The sequence below is a fragment of the Pristiophorus japonicus genome, chromosome 4, assembly GCF_044704955.1.
Source record: "Pristiophorus japonicus isolate sPriJap1 chromosome 4, sPriJap1.hap1, whole genome shotgun sequence".
In the NCBI taxonomy this organism is placed as follows: Eukaryota; Metazoa; Chordata; class Chondrichthyes; family Pristiophoridae; genus Pristiophorus; species Pristiophorus japonicus.
This window is the reverse complement of record NC_091980.1, coordinates 139,085,556-139,105,019: the sequence shown is the minus strand read 5'-3', so window position 1 is coordinate 139,105,019 and position 19,464 is coordinate 139,085,556. Positions and strand designations below refer to the sequence as shown.

General features: G+C 50.0%; 1 protein-coding gene and 1 pseudogene across 1 annotated transcript in view; both read left to right on the top strand.

The window, feature by feature from the left end:
* The window catches only part of LOC139263075 (E3 ubiquitin-protein ligase TRIM39-like), a 146,110-nt gene that overhangs the window by 108,795 nt on the left and 17,851 nt on the right, over nt 1-19,464 (top strand). The gene's annotated exons all lie outside the window — the stretch shown is intronic.
* LOC139263077 (E3 ubiquitin/ISG15 ligase TRIM25-like) lies at nt 5,193-18,105 on the top strand (annotated as a pseudogene).

Below are 19,464 nucleotides of genomic sequence, written 5' to 3'. Positions count from 1 at the left end.
CAAGTGGTAAAGTTAAATTTGTAAATATGTATAAAAATGAAGTTATTTATGATGTTTGTTATGATGGCTTTTTCATTAAGGAGAAGTGTAATGTCAGTAAGCTTGTAATGCTTGCAGCGCCACACTGGGGATGTGGACGTATTGTGTACTGCAACTGTATAGTTAATCATTCAACAGAACAGGCAGCTTTCCGGAGAGTTCCGAGAGAGAAGCCTGCCATCTTAGGAAACGGTCTGTGCTGTGCTCTGTGAATATATCACAACGGAGAAGCTGATAAAGTCCATCCTACGCACGTACAGGGCCTCCGTGACCTGTCTAATGCAGCGATGTGTGGCATGGTGAGACAGGGGGGAAATGTCGACCGCATAGGCCCGAAAGGAACCGGACGCATAGAAAGACAGTGCCATGGTGACCTTGACCTCGACCGACAATGTTGTCCTGATGGCAGGCGGCATATCTGGCCTGATGAACTCGCATATTTCCTTGCTCACCACCTTGTGGAAGTGCAGTCTCCGAAGGCAGGTGTGCTCGGACACGTCGAAGTAAGACCTCTTCTCCCTGTAAGTGTGGGGTGTGTATGGTCTGGACCTCCTCCTCAGTCTGGCACGTCTTACATTGGGGACATAATGATGTGCATTAGACGTTGTGCCATTTGCACTCTGCAGCATCTGCGTATTAATCGATGCAGGCTGAGAAATGGCTGGCCCCATTCCAATGAAAGTATAATAGCGATTGATCAGAAGCAATAATTTCAACACTAAAAGACACCTACAGTAAACCCCCAATAGTCCAGAGTCTGAAAATATGTATGTTGAGATGGTCACTTCACCTGAGAAGAACTCCAGAGTCAATCCAAACTCCCCCGATGTTGAAGCAGCCTTTTGAATGAAGCGACCTGCGATTTGGAAAATGGCGCCCACACCGCTGTGATTCATTCAGAACAGGTCCACTTTTTCAGAGCAGTGTTTTGGGCGAGCGATATTGTGGGCGAGATGTGTGCGAGGTGGTGAAAGTGCTGGGCTATCTCCTGGGCGTTAGTTTCGGCAAATGTGATGTTTACGACAAAGTAAAGTAGGCGGTCGGTATTATTGAATCTCAGCATTAATTACGTGCAGAAAGTAACGCTGGGCATATTATGGGCATTTGTTTCGCCCGTTCTGATGATTCCGCCCAAAAAAAGTGGGCGGGCGGTATTATTTTTTCCCGGTGTTATGTACATGGCAAAAGTAATGCTCGGCAATAATTGTCCGAGAAATGGGCGTCAGTTTCCATTTTGTGGCTAAATGGCCGATATCTGGGCATTAAACTTCATTTCAGCGGTAAAATGGGTGTAAAGTGGGCGTCATACATGCAAATATAATGGAAAATCTAGCCCCATGAAAGTAAACAAGCACAAAATAAAAAATAAATAGCAAGAGTTTCTATAGATCTATAAAAAGGAAAAGAGTGGCTAAAGTAAATGTTAGTCCCTTAGAGGAGGAGACCGGGGAATTAGTAATGGGGAACATGGAGATGGCAGAAACTCTGAACAAATATTTTATATAAGTCTTTACGGTAGAGGACACGAACAATATCCCAACAGTGGATCGTCAAGGGATGATAGCCGGGGGAGGAACTTAACACAATCACAATCACTAAGGAGGTGGTACTCAGTAAGATAATGGGACTAAAGGTGGATAAATCCCCTCGATCCGATGGCTTGCATCCTCGGGTCTTAAGGGAAGTAACGGCAGGGATAGTGGATGCATTAGTTGCAATTTACCAAAATTCCCAGGATTCTGGGGAGGTCCCAGCAGATTGGAAAACTGCAAATGCAACACCCCAATTTAAAAAATGAGGCAGACAAAAAGCAGGAAACTATAGACCAGTTAGCCTAACATCTGTGGTTGGGAAAATGTTGGAGTCCATTATTAAAGAAGCAGTAGCAGGACATTTGGAAAAGCATAATTCGGTCAGGCACAGTCAGCATGGATTTATGAAAGGAAAGTCATGTTTGACAAATTTGCTGGAATCCTTTGAGGATGTAACGAACAGGTGGATAAAGGGGAACCAGTCGATGTGGTGTATTTGGACTTCCAGAAGGCATTTGACAAGGTGCCACATAAAAGGTTCCTGCACAAGATAAAAGTTCACAGGGTTGTGGGTAATATATTGGCATGGATAGAGGATTGGCTAACTAACAGAAAACAGAGAGTCGGGATAAATGGTTCATTCTTGGGTTGTCAATCAGTAACTAGTGGGGTGCCGCACAGATCAGTGCTGGGACCCCAACTATTTACTGTAGTGTATGTAGGCATCTTTAGTAATGACTCCATGAGGCAGGGTATGATACTTAAACTGTGTAGACCTGTAGTCCTTTATTTGCAGCTCCTGAGTGAGGACAACAAGCTGTGTGTTCCTTTTTACACTGCAAGTAACCCTTAGGTCTCCACAGCAGCACCCTCTGGTGTACAGACAAGGTGTGTACAGTGTAAGGGTACATTCAGTGTTGCATAACAGTTTTACAGGCATGCATACACAACATTTACAATCTATATTAATGACTTGGATGAAGGGACTGAGTGTAACGTAGCCAAGTTTGCTGACGATACAAAGATGGGAGGAAAAGAAATGCGTGAGGAGGACACACGAAATCTGCAAAAGGACATAGACAGGCTAAATGAGTGGGCAAAAATTTGGCAGATGGAGTATAATGTTGGAAAGCGTGAGGTTATGCACTTTGGCAGAAAAAAAAATCAAAGAGCAAGGTATTATTTAAATGGAGAACAATTGCAAAGTGCTGCAGTACAGCGGGACCTGGTGCATGAAACACAAAAGGTTAGTATGCAGGTACAGCAAGTGATCAGGAAGGCCAATGGAATCTTAGCCTTTATTGCAAAGGGGTTGGAGTATAAAAGCAGGGAAGACATGCTACAGTTATACAAAGTGTTGGTGAGGCCACACCTGGAATACTGTGTGCAGTTTTGGTTTCCATATTTAAGAAAGGATATACTTGCTTTGGAGACAGTTCAGAGAAAGGTCACTAGGTTAATTCCGGAGATGAGTGGATTGACTTATGAGGAAATGTTGAGTAGGGTGGGCCACTCCTCATTGGAATTCAGAAGAATGAGAGGTGATCTTATCGAAACGTATAAGATTATGAGGGGGCTTGACAAATTGGATGAAGAGAGGATGTTTCCACTGATAGGGGAGACTAAAACTAGGGGGCATAATCTTAGAATAAGGGGCCGCCCATTTAAAACTGAGATGAGAAGGAATTTCTTCTCTCAGAGGGTTGTACATCTGTGGAATTCGCTGCCTCAGAGAGCTGTGGAAGCTGGGTCATTGAATAAATTTAAGACAGAGATAGAAAGTTTCTTAACTGATAAGGGAATAAGGGGTTATGGGGAGTGGGCAAGGAAGTGGACCTGAGTCCATGATCGGATCAGCCATTATCGTAATAAATAGCAGAACAGGCTCTGCTCCTGCTCTTATTTCTTATGTTCTTATGTTCTTATTAGATCATGGCTGATCTGTACCTTAACTCTATCTACCACCTTAGTCCCATAATCCTTCATACCCTGGTCGAAAAAAATATCAATGTCAGTTTCTAAGTTTGCAATTGACCCCCAGACTTAACAAGTTTTGGGGAGAGATTCCAGATGAGAAAGTAGTCTTAACATCATTAGTGCCTCCCATCCCCAATGTGAATGCTGTAGACCGCTAGTTGGGTCTGACCAGAACTGGACACAGTACTTGAGGTGGGTCTGACCAGAACTGGACACAGTACTCGAGGTGGGACTGACCAGAACTGGACACAGTACTTGAGGTGGCACTGACCAGAACTGGACACAGTACTCAAGGTGGGACTGACTAGAGCCCTGTACAGTTTGATCCTGACGTCCTTTGACTGGATTCTCCTGTTTTGGATTTGTGGTCCAACATTATTCTGTCTTTGTTGCTGCAGCTCTGCGTTGGTTGGACATGTTTCGTGTTGAGTTTACTGAGACTTGGAGCCTCTGCTGCTTTGCTTTTCCATCTCTCTTTGACCCTCTGATGAACCTTTAACTTCTTCTATATTTTTCTATTCCACTCAGAGAGCTCCTTTCGCTTCCTCTCTGCAGGTTTTGTAAAGGTTATTTTTCCTCTTTATACCAGTTTTAATTTGTTAAACTATTTTAGGTCTGGTTTGAGCTGATCAGTTTTGGGTCTATGTTTACTGAGCCCAGCTTGCTGTATTCTGGCTCCAGATTGGCCCAGAATTTCCGGCCTCCCCGGGTCCGCACGGAGTGTGTACGGAGTGTGTACAGACCCGGGAAGGCATCACAAAAGGCGATTTTCAGCGCACAATGCGCATGCGCTGAGAACCGTTTTTCCGATCTATCTGGCTCTGGTTTGACAGGTTGTCCGTATCGCCACAGCCAGGACATTCGCATGGTCAAGTTTGTGTATTTATCCGTATCTTGCACAGTGGATGTCCTGAAAACTCTTGCCCCTGATAAAAGCAGGTGCATAGTCGACTTTTACAGCCGTAAGAGTTTTAAAACATAAAAACATAACAAAATAAAATTTAAAAAACACATTTTAATGTTAAAAACCCTGCCCACTAAGGTAAGTTTATTTTAAACCATAATTAAAAACCTTTTTAAAAAATTGGAAAAATATTTTTTTTCTAAGACATTTATTAACTTTAATTTAACTTACTGTTAAATATGTGATTTTTTTTTCTATTTTTTATTTGTGTCTTGGTGTTGTGGGTGTGGAGGTGTGGGTTTAATCATAATAATGAGAACTCCAACTTACGGAGTTCCCAATATTACGAATGAGAAAATACTGTACCTGGGATTGACTGCCCAGATCCATGTGTCTCCAGCTCCAGCATACGGACGTCCTGGCGTGCACGCGCTCTGATGCACAGTGAGTGGAGGCCTCAGGTCCGGGATCGCTGGTGGGTGCAGCAGGAAGAGGTAGGTGCAAATCTTTTTTACCTTTTTCTGTCGAGTCCACGGGAACCAGCTGACCAGGATTTCTAGGCCATTATTGTAAAATTACAATCTTGTTTTTCAGATTCCGGTTCTGAAGTGCTACTGCAGGCCTGAAAGGGTTAATCGTCAGCCAAAGTGAGTCATCAAAGTGAAACTAATATTGCCACTCCCTCCACTGAGTGTTTATATGAATTTCACTTCCTGCTCTGGTTCCTCACTCTCTCCGGCACTGTGTGAATCTGCTTCAGGAGCTGTAGCAATGGAGCTCGTAGCTTTAGAGGCTGAATTAACCTGTGCTGTGTGTCTCCACGTGTACCAGGATCCTGTGGGATTACCCTGCCAGCACAGTTTCTGTCTGAAATGCATTGAGGGAGTTTAGGCCCAGACAGCAAGCCCAGGAGAGTTTGACTGTCCGCAGTGGCGGCGGAAATTCAACCCCAGGCCCAGTCTGAAGAAAAACTTCACATTGTGTAATATCGTGGAAAAATACAACTGATCACAGCCTCCTGCTGATCCAGGCTCTGTCGCATGTGAATATTGCATCGGGAATCCAACCCCAGCTGTGAAGACATGTCTGAAATGTGAAACATAATTTTGCTCCCTTCATTTAAAGCCACATCTGCTGAAAGACGTCTCCAAAGATCACACCCTAATTGAGCCTATTGCTAACCTTACAGACAGACAATGCATTGACCATAAGAAGATCCTTGAATACTACTGTAAAGATGATGCAGAGTGTGTGTGTGTTTCCTGTACAATAATCAGGAAACATAAATCCCACACACTGCTAAGCCTGGATCAGGCACACACTGCAATTAAGGTGAGTGACCCAATTCCTGATATTAAATACAGCGAGGGAGAGTTTTCCTGTTAATGACCAACATTAATTGGAACCGATTGCACACAGTGCTGATTTAGCCCAGTGTTTTCTTGCTGCCCCGGGTCTGGGTGTTTGTTTTATGTCAGTCAGATTTTCTCCCTCCCCTTTCTCTTACAGTCTGTCTGAGAGAACAGGGTGGGCACTGGGAGGGGTGTGAGAGTGGCCCAGGGTGACTGCCCCTCACCCACACTCAGCCCCTCCTAGGGAGGGCACTGTAGAGCTCAGTAATTCACTGTGTGGGCACCTGTGAGAACTGGCACTCCATGGCACAGGGCTGTAGAGCAGAGCATGTTGTAGCCCTGGATAATGCTGGGGGATTCTGCCCCCTGAGCAGCAGGGAGAGGACCATCACCGGTGGGGGGAATGAGGGACACGCACGGGAGGAGACTCAGGGGCTGGCTGGATAAACTGTTCCTCACAACAAGAGGGAATTGCTGTTTGAGAACTGCTGGTGTGTCTGAGTCTGTCTCCCTTTCCCCTGGGCTGATTCTGGAAATGGAAGAGCTGAGTCTGTGTGAGAATGCAGCACACGGTGTGTCATTGTGAAAAGAAGCCGGTGTGTGTGTGGTCACTCAGTTTATACAGGGCAGGGAGCGCCTCGTTACTGAGAGCCACAGAAGGCAATATTTGTGCTCAGGGCCCAGATACTGAGACCCCGAGATTCCCAGGGAGGTGGGGAGGGAGCAGGAGCCCTGTCAATGGCCGGCAAACCCGGAAATTCTGGGATGCTAATGTCCGAATTTAACGGCAGGACTTCATTCGAATTGTTTTACTCTGTTTCCCGCCATGTAGACAGCCACATGGAGAGGCTGAGCACTGCCAGACGGGAAATCCTGCGGGGCAAGGTAGGAGCCGGGGAACAGTGGGGGTGGTCCCGTTGCGGGCTGGGTGGGGCTCAGAGTATGGCAGAGAGATTGTGAGGGTGGGGGGGAGAGTGAGAGATGGTTGAGAGAGAGATAGCGGGGGGAGAGAGACATCGGGTGGGGAGAGAGACAGCGGATGGGGATAGAGATGGCAGATGGGAAGAGAGATGGCGGATGGGAAGAGAGATGACGATGTGGGGAGAGAGATGGCAAGAGAGAGAAAGGTGGCGGGGTTGAGTGAGGTAGAGGGGAGGAGAGAGGTAGTGGGGAGAGGAAGAAAGAGGGTGGGAGTGATGAGATGCCGGAGGGTGGGGAGAGAAAGATGGTGGGGGAGAGAGAGATGGCGGGGGAGAGAGAGAGATGGCGGGGGAGAGAGAGAGATGGCAGGGGAGAGAGAGAGATGGTGGGGGAGAGAAAGATGGTGGGGGAGAGAGAGATGGTGGGGGAGAGAGAGAGATGGCGGGGGAGAGAGAGATGGCGGGGGAGAGAGAGATGGCGGGGGAGAGAGAGAGATGGCGGGGGAGAGAGAAAGATGGTGGGTAAGAGAGAGAGATGGTGGTGGAGAGAGAGAGATGACGAGGGAGAGAGAGAGATGGCGGGGGAGAGAGAGAGATGGCGGGGGAGAGAGAGAGATGGTGGGTGAGAGAGAGAGATGGTGGGGGAGAGAGAGAGATGGTGGGGGAGAGAGAGAGATGGTGGGGGAGAGAGAGATGCTGGGGGAGAGAGAGAGAGATGCTGGGGGAGAGAGAGAGATGGCGGGGGAGAGAGAGAGATGGCGGGGGAGAGAGAGAGATGGCAGCGGAGAGAGAGAGATGGCGGGGAGAGAAAGATGGTGGGGGAGAGAGAGATGGTGGTGGAGAGAGAGATGGTGGGGGAGAGAGAGAGATGGCGGCGGAGAGAGAGATGGTGGGTGAGAGAGAGAGATGGTGGGTAAGAGAGAGAGATGACGGAGGAGAGAGAGAGATGGCGGGGGAGAGAGAGAGATGGCGGGGGAGAGAGAGAGATGGCGGGTGAGAGAGAGAGATGGCGGGGGAGAGAGAGAGATGGCGGGTGAGAGAGAGAGATGGTGGGTGAGAGAGAGAGATGGTGGGTGAGAGAGAGAGATGGCGGGTGAGAGAGAGAGATGGCGGGTGAGAGAGAGAGATGGTGGGTGAGAGAGAGAGATGGTGGGTGAGAGAGAGAGATGGTGGGTGAGAGAGAGAGATGGAGGGTGAGAGATAGAGATGGCGGGTGAGAGAGAGAGATGGCGGGTGAGAGAGAGAGATGGCGGGTGAGAGAGAGAGATGGTGGGTGGGAGTGAGAGATGGTGGGTGAGAGAGAGATGGTGGGTGAGAGAGAGAGATGGCAGGTGAGAGAGAGAGATGGCGGGTGAGAGAGAGAGATAGCGGGTGAGAGAGAGAGATGGCGGGGGAGATGGAGAGATGGCGGGGGAGAGGGAGAGATGGCAGGTGAGAGAGAGAGATGGTGGGTGAGAGAGAGAGATGGCGGGTGAGAGAGAGAGATGGTGGGTGAGAGAGAGAGATGGCGGGTGAGAGAGAGAGATGGCGGGTGAGAGAGAGAGATGGTGGGTGAGAGAGAGATGGTGGGTGAGAGAGAGAGATGGCGGGTGAGAGAGAGAGATGGCAGGTGAGAGAGAGAGATGGCGGGTGAGAGAGAGAGATGGCAGGGGAGAGGGAGAGATGGCGGGGGAGAGGGAGAGATGGCGGGGGAGAGGGAGAGATGGCGGGGAAGAGGGAGCGATGGTGGGGGAGAGAGAGAGATGACGGGGGAGAGAGAGAGATGGCGGGGGAGAGAGAGATGGTGGGGGCAGAAGACAGATGGGGGACTGAGAAAGATGGTGAGGGAAGAAAGAAATTAAGAAAGACTTGCATTTAAATAGCGCCTTTCACGACCACAGCACAACTCAAAACGCTTTACAGCCAATGAAGTACTTTTGAAGTGTAGTCACTGTCGTAATGTCGGAAACATGGCAGCCAATTTGCACACAACAAACTCCCACAAACAGCAATGTGATAATGACTAGATAATGTGTTTTGGTTATGTTGATTGAGGGATAAATATTGGCCAAGACATCGGGGATAATTCCCTGCTCTTCTTCAAAATAGTGCCATGGGATCTTTTACATCCACCTGAGTGAGCAAACGGGGCTTCGGTTTAACATCTCATCCTAAACACAGCACCTCCCACAGTGCAGCGCTCCCTCAGCACAGCACTGGAATGTCCGCCTAGATTTGTTTTAGTTCCTGGCGTGAGACTTACACCCACAACCTTCTGACCCAGAGGCGAGTGTGCGACCCATTCAGCCACAGCTCAGAGAGATGGTGGGGAAGAGAGATTTTGTGGGGGGCGCGGGATGGTGGGCGGGGGGGGTGGCGTTGTCTGAAGATGGGCGGGGTGGGGGATAGTTTGCCGCAGGTTTGTTTGAGGGTCTGGGAGAAGCTCTCCTGCCCCTCCAGGCCCACGCGCAGTGCTGGAAAAACACTTCCCTGCTGGATCTGGCAGCTCCTTCCTCCCTGCAGCTGTGGGGATTCCCGAGCCCCGGAATACATGGCCCGCAGCCGTTAAATCCAATCACTGCCCAAATCTGAGGCATGGAACCTCATTTAAATATTATAATTACCCATATTGTGTTCCTAACACAGATGAGACTGCACACAGGGAGGTTAAAGTAACAGTGACCTCAGTCTTTATTAAGATACTCCAGAGTGAGGAACAGGCCTTAGGGGCCGGCTTATATACAGTGCTCCCAAGGGATGCTGAGATCCCTTGGGACTTCAGGGGATGTGCTCCCTGATGGCGGAATATGGGAGTGCATGCTTTACAGATACACAACATCACTCCCTGCCAAAGTCAAAGTGAAAACTATTTACAAGGTGAGGCGGTCGGGAGCCTTTCTTTCCCTGGTACAAATGTCTGTTCTGGTGTGTTGGCTGTGCCCTCGCTGGGCTGGCATGTTGTTGGCCCTGAAGGGTTGCTGGGTGAGCCTGGCCTTGCTGGGCTGTTGGGCGTGATGGGTTCAATTTCCTGGTCCGGGGTGGTGTCCCTGATCCTTTGGGTGTGTGTTGTGGGCTCGAAAAAGGTGGTGTCTGCTGTGGGTTGTTCAGGGCAGTCTGCCTCGTTTGGTCCAGGTGCTTTCTGCAAATTTGTCCATTGTCTAGTTTGACCACAAACATCCTATTCCCTTCTTTAGCTATCACCGTGCCCGCGATCCACTTGGGACCATGTCCATAGTTTAGCACATACACAGGGTCATTCAAATCAATTTCCCGTGACACAGTGGCGCGACCATCGTTTACATTTTGTTGCTGCCGCCTGCTCTCTACCTGATCATGCAGGTTGGGGTGAACCAACGAGAGTCTGGTTTTAAATGTCCTTTTCATGAGTAGCTCAGCCAGGGGCACTCCTGTGAGCGAGTGGGGTCTCGTGCGGTAGCTGAGCAGTACTCGGGACAGACGGGTTTGGAGTGAGCCTTCTGTGACTCGTTTAAGGCTCTGTTTGATTGTTTGTACTGCCCGCTCTGCGTGCCCATTGGAGGCTGGTTTAAACGGGGCCGAGGTGACATGTTTGATCCCATTGCGAGTCATGAATTCTTTAAATTCGGCACTGGTGAAACATGGCCCGTTGTCACTGACCAGTATGTCAGGCAGGCCGTGGGTGGCGAACATGGCCCTCAGGCTTTCAATGGTGGTGGTGGCGGTGCTTCCCGACATTATTTCACATTCAATCCATTTTGAAAAAGCATCCACCACTACCAGGAACATTTTACCGAGCAACGGGCCCACATAGTCGACATGGATCCTCGACCATGGTCTGGAGGGCCAGGACCACAAACTTAGTGGTACCTCTCTGGGCGCGTTACTCAACTGAGCACACACGCTGCATTGCCGTACACAGGACTCTAAGTCAGAGTCGATACTGGGCCACCATAAGTGGGATCTGGCTATCGCTTTCACCATTACTATACCCAGGTGTGTGCTGTGGAGATCCGAGATGAACGTCTCCCTGCCCTTTTTGGGTAGCCCCACAACAGGCAGTCTGCCTGAATGGACAGCTCATTCTTGCGCTGCTGGAACGGCTTGATTGGATCTTGCATTTCAACGGGATGTTGGCCCAGCTCCCATGCATTACACAGTTTTTTACTCGGGACAGCAGAGGATCTTGGCTGGTCCAAGTCCTAATCTGGCAGGCCGTGACAGGTGATTTATCATTTTCAAACACTTCCATGACCATTAACAAGTCTGCGAGCTGCGCCACCATCAACAAGTTTGCAGGCTGTGCCATTTCCACCCCCGTGGTGGGCAATGGTAGCCGACTGAGAGCATCCGCAAAGTTCTCGGTGCCTGGCCTGTGGCGGATGGTATAGTTATACGCTGATAGTGTGAGTGCCCACCTTTGTATGCGGGCATTAGTATTTATCCCCATGTTTTCAGCGAACAGGGATATTAGGGGCTTGTGATCGGTTTCGAGCTCAAATTTGAAGCCAAACAGGTACTGATGCATTTTCTTTACCCCGAACACACACGCTAATGCTTCTTTCTCAATCATGCTGTCGGCCCTTTCGGCCTTAGACAAGCTCCTGGAGGCATAGGCAACAAGTTGCAACTTCCCTGCAATGTTAGCTTGTTGTAAAACACACCTGACTCCATACAACAACGTATCACACGCTAGCACAAGTCTTGTACACGGGTTATACAATACAAGCTGCTTGTTGGAGCATAAAATGTTTCTGGTTTTCTCAAAAGCAATTACTTGTTTTTTTTCCCCATACCCAGTTCTCACCTTTATGCAATAACACAAAAAGGGGCTCTAAGAGTGTGCTTAACCCCGGTAGGAAGTTACCAAAATAGTTGAGGAGTCCCAGGAACGATCGCAGCTCCGTGATGTTCTGTGGCCTGCGCGCGTTCCTGATAGCCTCTGTCTTGGCATCTGTGGGCCGAATGCCATCCGCCGCGATCTTTCTCCCCAAAAACTCCACTTCTGTTGCCATGAAGATGCATTTCGACCTCTTCAGCCGCAGCCCTATGGGTTCCAGTCGCTAGGACCTCCTCCAGGTTTTGTAGGTGCTCGACGGTGTCTCGACCCGTGACCAATATGTCGTCCTGAAAAACCACTGTGCGTGGTACCGACTTAAGTAGGCTCTCCATGTTTCTCTGGAAGATCGCTGCAGCCGACCGAATTCCAAACAGGTATCTGTTGTAGATGAACAGTCCCTTGTGCGTGTTGATGCAAGTGAGGCCCTTCGAAGACTCCTCCAGCTCCTGCGTCATGTAGGCCGAAGTCAGGTCGAGCTTGGTGAATGTCTTGCCTTCTGCCAGCGTCACAAATAGGTCGTCTACCTTAGGTAGCGGGTATTGGTCCTGCAGCGAGAAACGATTAATAGTCACTTTATAATCGCCACAAATCCTGACCATGCCATCACTTTTGAGTACTAGAACAATGAGGCTGGCCCACTCGCTGAATTCCACGAGGGAGATGATACCCTCGCGTTGCAGCCTGTCCAGCTCTATTTCCACTCTCTCCCTCATCATGTGAGGTACCGCTCGCGCCTTCTGGTGAATGGGTCATGCCTCTGGGACCAAGTGGATCCACACCTTCACCCCAGAAAAGTTTCCAATGCCTCAAAAATGGAAGGAAATTTGTTAAGAACCTGGGTACATGAGGCATCATCGACATGTGATAGCTCTCGGATGTCAGCCCAGTTCCATCAGATTTTGCCCAGCCAGCTCCTTCCAAGCAGTGTGGGACCATCGCCCGGGACAATCCAGAGTGGCAGTTCATGCACCGTGCCCTCGTACTTGACCATGGCGCTGCCCAGGACAGTGATGAGCTCTTTGGTGTATGTTCTCAGTTTTGTGTGGATGGGGCTCAGGGCTGGTCTGAGTGCCTTGTTGCACCACAGTCTCTCAAACATCTTTTTACTCATGATGGATTGGCTAGCACCAGTGTCCAGTTCCATGGCTACGGGTAAGCCATTCAATTTTACATTTAGCATTGTAGATGGACATGTCGTCGAAAATGTGTGCACCCCGTGTACTTCAGCATCTTCCTCCTCTGAGGCTCGAAATTGCTTTGATCCACCATGGAACGATCTTCCTCTGGTGGTTAGCAGGTTTTGCAGAGCTTGCAGCTCGTTGGAGGTGCCCCATTGTTCCACAACTCTTGCAAACATACTCTTTGAAGCGGCATGAATAGGCTGAATGGAAGCCTCCACAATGCCAACATGTTGTGAATTGCCTTTCATTCATCCTTTGTTGCGGATTCTGAGTCATCTGGGTCACCTGAGGCCTACTGGCAGTTGCAGACTCATGGTTTCTGCCCTGTACATTTCTGCTCGCAAACACAGTTCCAGTTAATTTATGAACATTGCTAGCACTTTTGTGCTGAGAGATTTGTTTGGTGTTATCACTGGTGGACATAAATGCCTGTGCTATCACAATGGCCTTACTGAGGGTCGGTGTCTCTACAGTCAAAAGTTTTCGTAGTATGGTCACGTGGCCAATGCCCAGTACAAAAGAGTCTCTGAGCATCTGCTCCAGATAGCCATCAAACTCACATTGTCCTGCAAGTCACCTTAGCTCGGCGACGTAGCTCACCACTTCCTGACCTTCAGATCGCTGGCACGTGTAGAACCGATACCTCGCCATCAGCACGCTCTCCCTCGGGTTAAGATGCTCCCGAACCAGTGTACACAGCTCCTCATGCGACTTATCTGTGGGTTTCACTGGAGCCAGAAGATTCTTTATGAGGCTGTAGGTCAGTGCCCCGCAGACCGTGAGGAGGACCGCTCTCCTTTTTGCAGTGCTTCCTTCTCTGTCCAGCTCGTTGGCTACAAAGTACTGGTCTAGCCGTTCGACATAGGCTTCCCAATCCTCACCCTCCGAGAACTTGTCCAGGATGCCCACAGTTTGCTGCATCTTTGCGTTGGAGTCGTATACTCGTCGCCAGTTATTGTGTTCCTAACACAGATGAGACTGCACACAGGGAGGTTAAAGTAACAGTGACCTCAGTCTTCATTAAGACACTCCAGAGTGAGGAACAGGCCTTAGGGGCTGACTTATGCTGGGATCCCTTGGGACTTCAGGGGATGCGCTCCCTGGTGGCGGAACATTGGAGTGCATGCTTTACAGATACACAACAACCCACCCGCCTCCCCTGAGCAGCTTACTGGGCCCAGATCGAACCCCCGCGGTTAAACCAGAAGGAGGCACGTTCGTGGCTTCTTATCTCCACTACCTACAGTCTCCTGAAACCCCTCTCCTCTGCCCCCTCCACCCTCAACCCCAGCAACATTTGCGAGGAGCTCATGGACCTCTTTGTCAGGAGTATTGAGAACATCCAGTCAGCTGCCTCTGGCCCCTCCCTCCCTTCCCCTTGCCTTCCAAACAATCCCCAAGGTTCCCCTGCTCTAGCATCTCTCTCTAATTTCTCCTCTACCTCCCCTCATGCCCTTTCTGTGCTCACGTTGTCCATAGACCCGCCTTCCCACTCAGCTACTGACCATCCAACCTCCCTTCCTGCCCCACTTGCTCGCTGATATTGTAAATGGTTCTTTCTCCTCAAATCTGCCATCATCACCTCCCTCCTCAATAAAACTTACCTTGACCCATCGGTCCTTGCAAACTACCGTCCCATCATAGCCTCCCTTTCCTCTCCAAAGTCATTGTACATGTTATTGCTTCCCAAATCTGTGCCCATATTCCATCAACTCCATGTTTGAACCTCTCCAATCAGGTTCTGCCTCTGCCACAGCACTTAAATAGCCGATTAAAAAGCCACAAATGACATCCTCTGTGACGATGACCCTGGTGCACTATCCCTCCTCATCCTTCTCCACCTCTCTGCAGCCTTTGACACAGTGTCACACCATCCTCCTCCAATGCCTGTCATCTGTTGTCCAGCTGAGTGGGACTGCCCTCACCTGGTTCCACCCTTACCGATCCAGTCATAGCCAAAAGATCTGCTACAATGGCTTCTCTTCCCACTCCCGCACCATTACCTCTGGAGTCCCCCATGGACCTATCCTTGTCCCCTTCCTATTTCTCATCTACATGATGTCCCTCAGCGACATCATCCAAAAATCACATCGCCACATTCCACATATATGGTGAGACACCCAGCTCTCCCTCACCACCACCTTTATCCACCCCTCCACTGCCTTTGATTTGTCACGCTGCTTGTCCCACATCCAGTCCTGGATGAGCAGAAATTCTTCCAACTAAATATTGGGAAGATCAAAGTGATTGTCCCGGCCTCAAACTCTGTTCCCTAGCAACCTATTCCATCCCCCTCCCTGGCCAGTGTCTCAGCCTGAACCAGACTTATTGCAATCTCGGCGGCCGATTTGACCCTGAACTGAGCTTCCGACCCCTTATCCTCTGCATCACTGGGACCACCTACTTCCACCTCTGTAATATCACCCGTCTCCGCCCCGCCTCAGCCCATCAGCTACTGAAACCCTCATTCATGCTTTTGTTACCTCCAGACTTGACTACTCCAAAACTCTCCTGACCGGCCTCCTACTATGCCTCCTAAACATAAGCTTCTCCGAAACTCTGCTGCCCATATCCTAACTCGCACCAAGTCCCGTTCTCCCATCACACCTGTGCTCGCTGACCAACATTGGCTCCCGGTCTGGCAACAACTCGAATTTAAAATTCTCATCCCTGTGTTCAAATCCCTCCATGGCCTCACTCCTCCCTATCTCTATTAGCCCCTCCAGTCCTACAACCCTCCGAGAACTCGACATTCCTCCAATTCTGGCCACTTGTGCATCCAGACTGCATTTGCTCCACCATTGGCGGCCGTCCCTTCAGCAGTCTGGGCCTTAAGCTGTGGAATTCCCTCCACAAACCTGTTTGTCTCTCCACCTCTCCCTCTTCTCGTTTACAACACTCCGTAAAACCTACAACAACCAAGCATTTTGTCACCTGTCCTAAAGTCTCCTCCTTTGGCTCAGTGTCAATTATTGTCTGATTACGCTCCTGTGAAGCACCTTGGGATGTTTTACTACATTAAAAGCGCTATATAAATGCAGGTTGTGATTTTAAACCCTTTCCAATTACCTTTACAGGAAGAATTGGAGAGAGAAACCGAGAAGCTTCGGGGAGTCCAGCAGAATTGTTCCAGCAAACAGCGAGACTTGGGGAGATCAGAAGCTGAAATAAAGGTCGGGAAAAGTGGAGCTGGATTTAGAAAGGGTTTGTCCCCCCACTGAGTCAATGAACACATCAGAAACAGGCTTCCAAACCAGGCTGGTTGTGTTGGGGCCGAGTCACTGATTACACGGAGTTCCCGTGTGTTTGATGTGAGGGGAGCTGCTTAACTCTACCTGCCCCTCCCAGGGAATATTATTACATCATTTGGGCACTGGATTTACTGAGACACACACAGCCAGAGGCTGGCAGGTGAAGACTTGCCCTGAAGCCTGTATCATATGAACATAGAAAGGAAGAGGAAGAAAAGCCCATTAGCCCCAGCGAGCCTGCCCCAAGCAGACAGGGTTCAATCACACACACCACTGATCCACCCCGAACCATGTACTCACCTGGGAAAGGCAAACAGAGAGAGAATAAACACCTGCAGCTAATTCAGGACAAGCTCGGGGAAATTCCTCCCCAGCTCCCTTTTAAAGGGTGATAGTGACTCCATACCCACCACATGTTCAGGGAATCTGTTCTAGAGATCGAGGGCTCTGGTCTCTAACCTAACTCTGTGTCTATGGATTTTATGCACAGGCCCTCTAGTCCTACCATCCCGATCCATCTCCAGTACCTCACCCAACGAGTGAGTCCAATAATCCCTCCATCATTTTAAACACCTCAATCATGTCCCTCTCGGCCTGCCTTTCTCTAAATCACCCGACCTCTTGGAGCCGATCCTCAGAACTAAACTCCATCAGATTATGTGTCATTCTGGCCCTGTCCTCTCCAGAGTCTCGATCTCCTTCACCAGGTGTGGGCACCAAAACTGGAGCCATCACTCCAGGTGTGGGTGGACCAGGTGGCAGTGCCACACACAGTCTAAACACAGCGCTCCTTCTTTTAGGCTCAAGACTCAAGGTAACATGGTTAAACTCTGTTTCCTCTCCCAGTAGACACCCCCACTGCCAGTAGACACCCCCACTGCTTGTCTATCTTTAACGGGTGATCGAGTGGTGATCTAAACAAACTGTCCCGTCCCTGGAAAGTGCCGTGTGCTCAGGGTAACACTGTGTGGAAGGGCCGTTTGTAATGAGAGTTGGTTTGGGTTTCAGACACGAATCAAGGAGCTGAAAGGAAAGCTATCGAAGAGCTTCTCTGAATGGAGGAGACAGCTGGAAGAAGATGAAGAATACGCACTGACACTGATCGATGAGGAGGGGCTCCGAGCTCTCGCACAGATTAGAAACTGTTCTGAAGCATTAAACAAGAGGATAGAACAGATTACATTAATAGATGGAGAAACCCAGAGTCTGCTACAGAGGGACCCTCTCTCCTTTATTCAGGTACATCTTCAATATAAACAGGGCCATGGCTGGGGAATGGGGCCTTTCTGTGAGGCTAGTGTGAGGGCTGAATTGTTTGAAGATTGTTGGTGGGGCCCAGCATTGGTGCTGCCCCCTCAGCCCTGCCCTCGGAGTGTCGGTGCCCCCTCAGCCCTGCCCTCGGAGTGTTGGTGCCCCCTCAGCCCTGCCCTCTGAGTGTCGGTGCCCCCTCAGCCCTGCCCTCGGAGTGTCGGTGCCCCCTCAGCCCTGCCCTCGGAGTGTTGGTGTCCCCTCAGCCCTGCTCTCAGAGTGTCGGTGCCTCCTCAGCCCTGCCCTCGGAGTGTCGGTGCCCCCTCAGCCCTGCCCTCGTTGTGTCGATGCCCCCTCAGCCCTACCCTCGGAGTGTCGGTGCCCCCTCAGCCCTGCCCTCGGAGGGTCGCTGCCTCCTGAGCCCTGCCCTCGGAGTGTTAGTGCTGCCCCAGGATGGAGTGCAGTGAAATGTGGGATTATTCCCCGTTCCTTTGACTGGCCCCACCTACTGTTACACACTGAACTCTTTACTCTCAATCCCAAATTCACGGTTTGCTTCCATTGGGTGTTGGTTTATTCGTTGACTGATTTGATGATCTCTCTTTATTCACAGAACTCGAAGCAGCTCCTTTCCAGGTAAGTCCCTCTCCGTCACACAGTACCTGCTGCTGATAGGGAACCTTCACCTGTATCTGGGAGAAGAGTGAAAGTAGAATCACGGCTTGGAAACCTTCCCAGATAAGGAGCTTTCAAATGGTGGGAATATTGAGTGATGTGTAACTGGGGTCTGAGGGGTTCTTGGCTCAGGCAGCCTGTGGGAAATGGCAGTGACATGGGCTGTTCCATCGGTGTGTCGAGCTTCTCAGGAAGCTGTTAGACAGGAAGTGAGAGAGAGAGAAAACTGCAGTGACCTGTATCTAACCGAGGCTTCCTAAAGGCTCCATGTGTGTCAGTGACAGCTTTATTCCTGTTGTGTCTGTAATGCACTTATGAATGACTCCACGAGGCAATGTGTTGTACTCAAACTGTCGTGATATTGGTCCTTTATTCGTAACTCCAGAGTGAGGCACAAGCATGGTGAGCAGCCTTTTATACTGGGCCTTACACACCTATGCAGTTAACCTTGGGGTCTCCCACTGAAGTGCCCTCTGGTGGACAGGCTCTGCCACAGGGGCAGGAAACCCCGGTCTCCACCAGTTGCACCCTCTAGTGGTGCCAGCATAGTATATGCACAGTGTAAACCTTATTGAAAGTACATCAGGTAACAAGTCTCCATCTTATGCAACTATACAGTGACGACACAGAGAGTATATCTTTGGCCGGATATATAACAATTCTATTGGGTCAGTAAGTGCTGTGTGATTGGCTTGTTCTATCAACCAGTCCATGGAGAATGAGGAGAGAGGCAGGTCCCAGTGTCAGGATGACAGTAAAATGTATTGTGATTGGCTCATTCTATCCACTAACCGAGAAATGAGTAGGTGCTGAGATGTCCCAGTAATGTCAGTGTCCCTGGACACTCTGTGAGGGAATCCCACCGACCCCAGGTCCCTGGGAGGCTGTTCCTTCTCCTCTCCTCACTTTACATGATTGTAGTGAGTGTGTTCCTGCAGAGAGGGGGGCACAGACTGGAGACCCTCGGGATAATAATAATGATCAATAATGGAAAGATGAGGCTCCAGTACAGAGAAACTGGACTGAACACAGACGGCTTTAAAAATCACAAACTGAGCTGAAGTGTCAGCAAACCAGGATCCCACTGCACGTGTGGAGATCAGTGTGAATGTAGGGAGTTGGCAAATCCCGGGATTCTGCCATTTTCAGGATGGGTTGCTGCGGGAGGTCAGTACGAGCATTAGAAGGGGGGCAGCTTGTTGCACTGATCACTCGATCCCCTTTGGGTTTCTGATCTGAAATGTCCCCACTGATAAAACATTCTCTGTGTGTCTCTCCCCCAACCCTCCCCGTCTCTCTCCCCCCCTCATGTCTCTCTCTTTCTCCCCCGTCTCCCTCTCTCCGCGCCCCCTCCGTGTCTCCCTCTCCCCCCTCCCCTGTGTCTCTCTCCCCCCCGTCTTTCTCTGTCCCCCCGTCCTTTCTCTCTCTTTCCCCTCCGATGACTCTCTCTCCCTCCTCGTGACTCTCTCTCTCCCCTCGTGTCACTCTCCCCCTGCCCTTTTTCTCCCCCTCCCTATGTTTCCCTTTCTCACTGTGCCACTCTCCCTCTCTCCCTCTTCTCTCCCACCCCCCCACGTGTGTGTGTCTTTC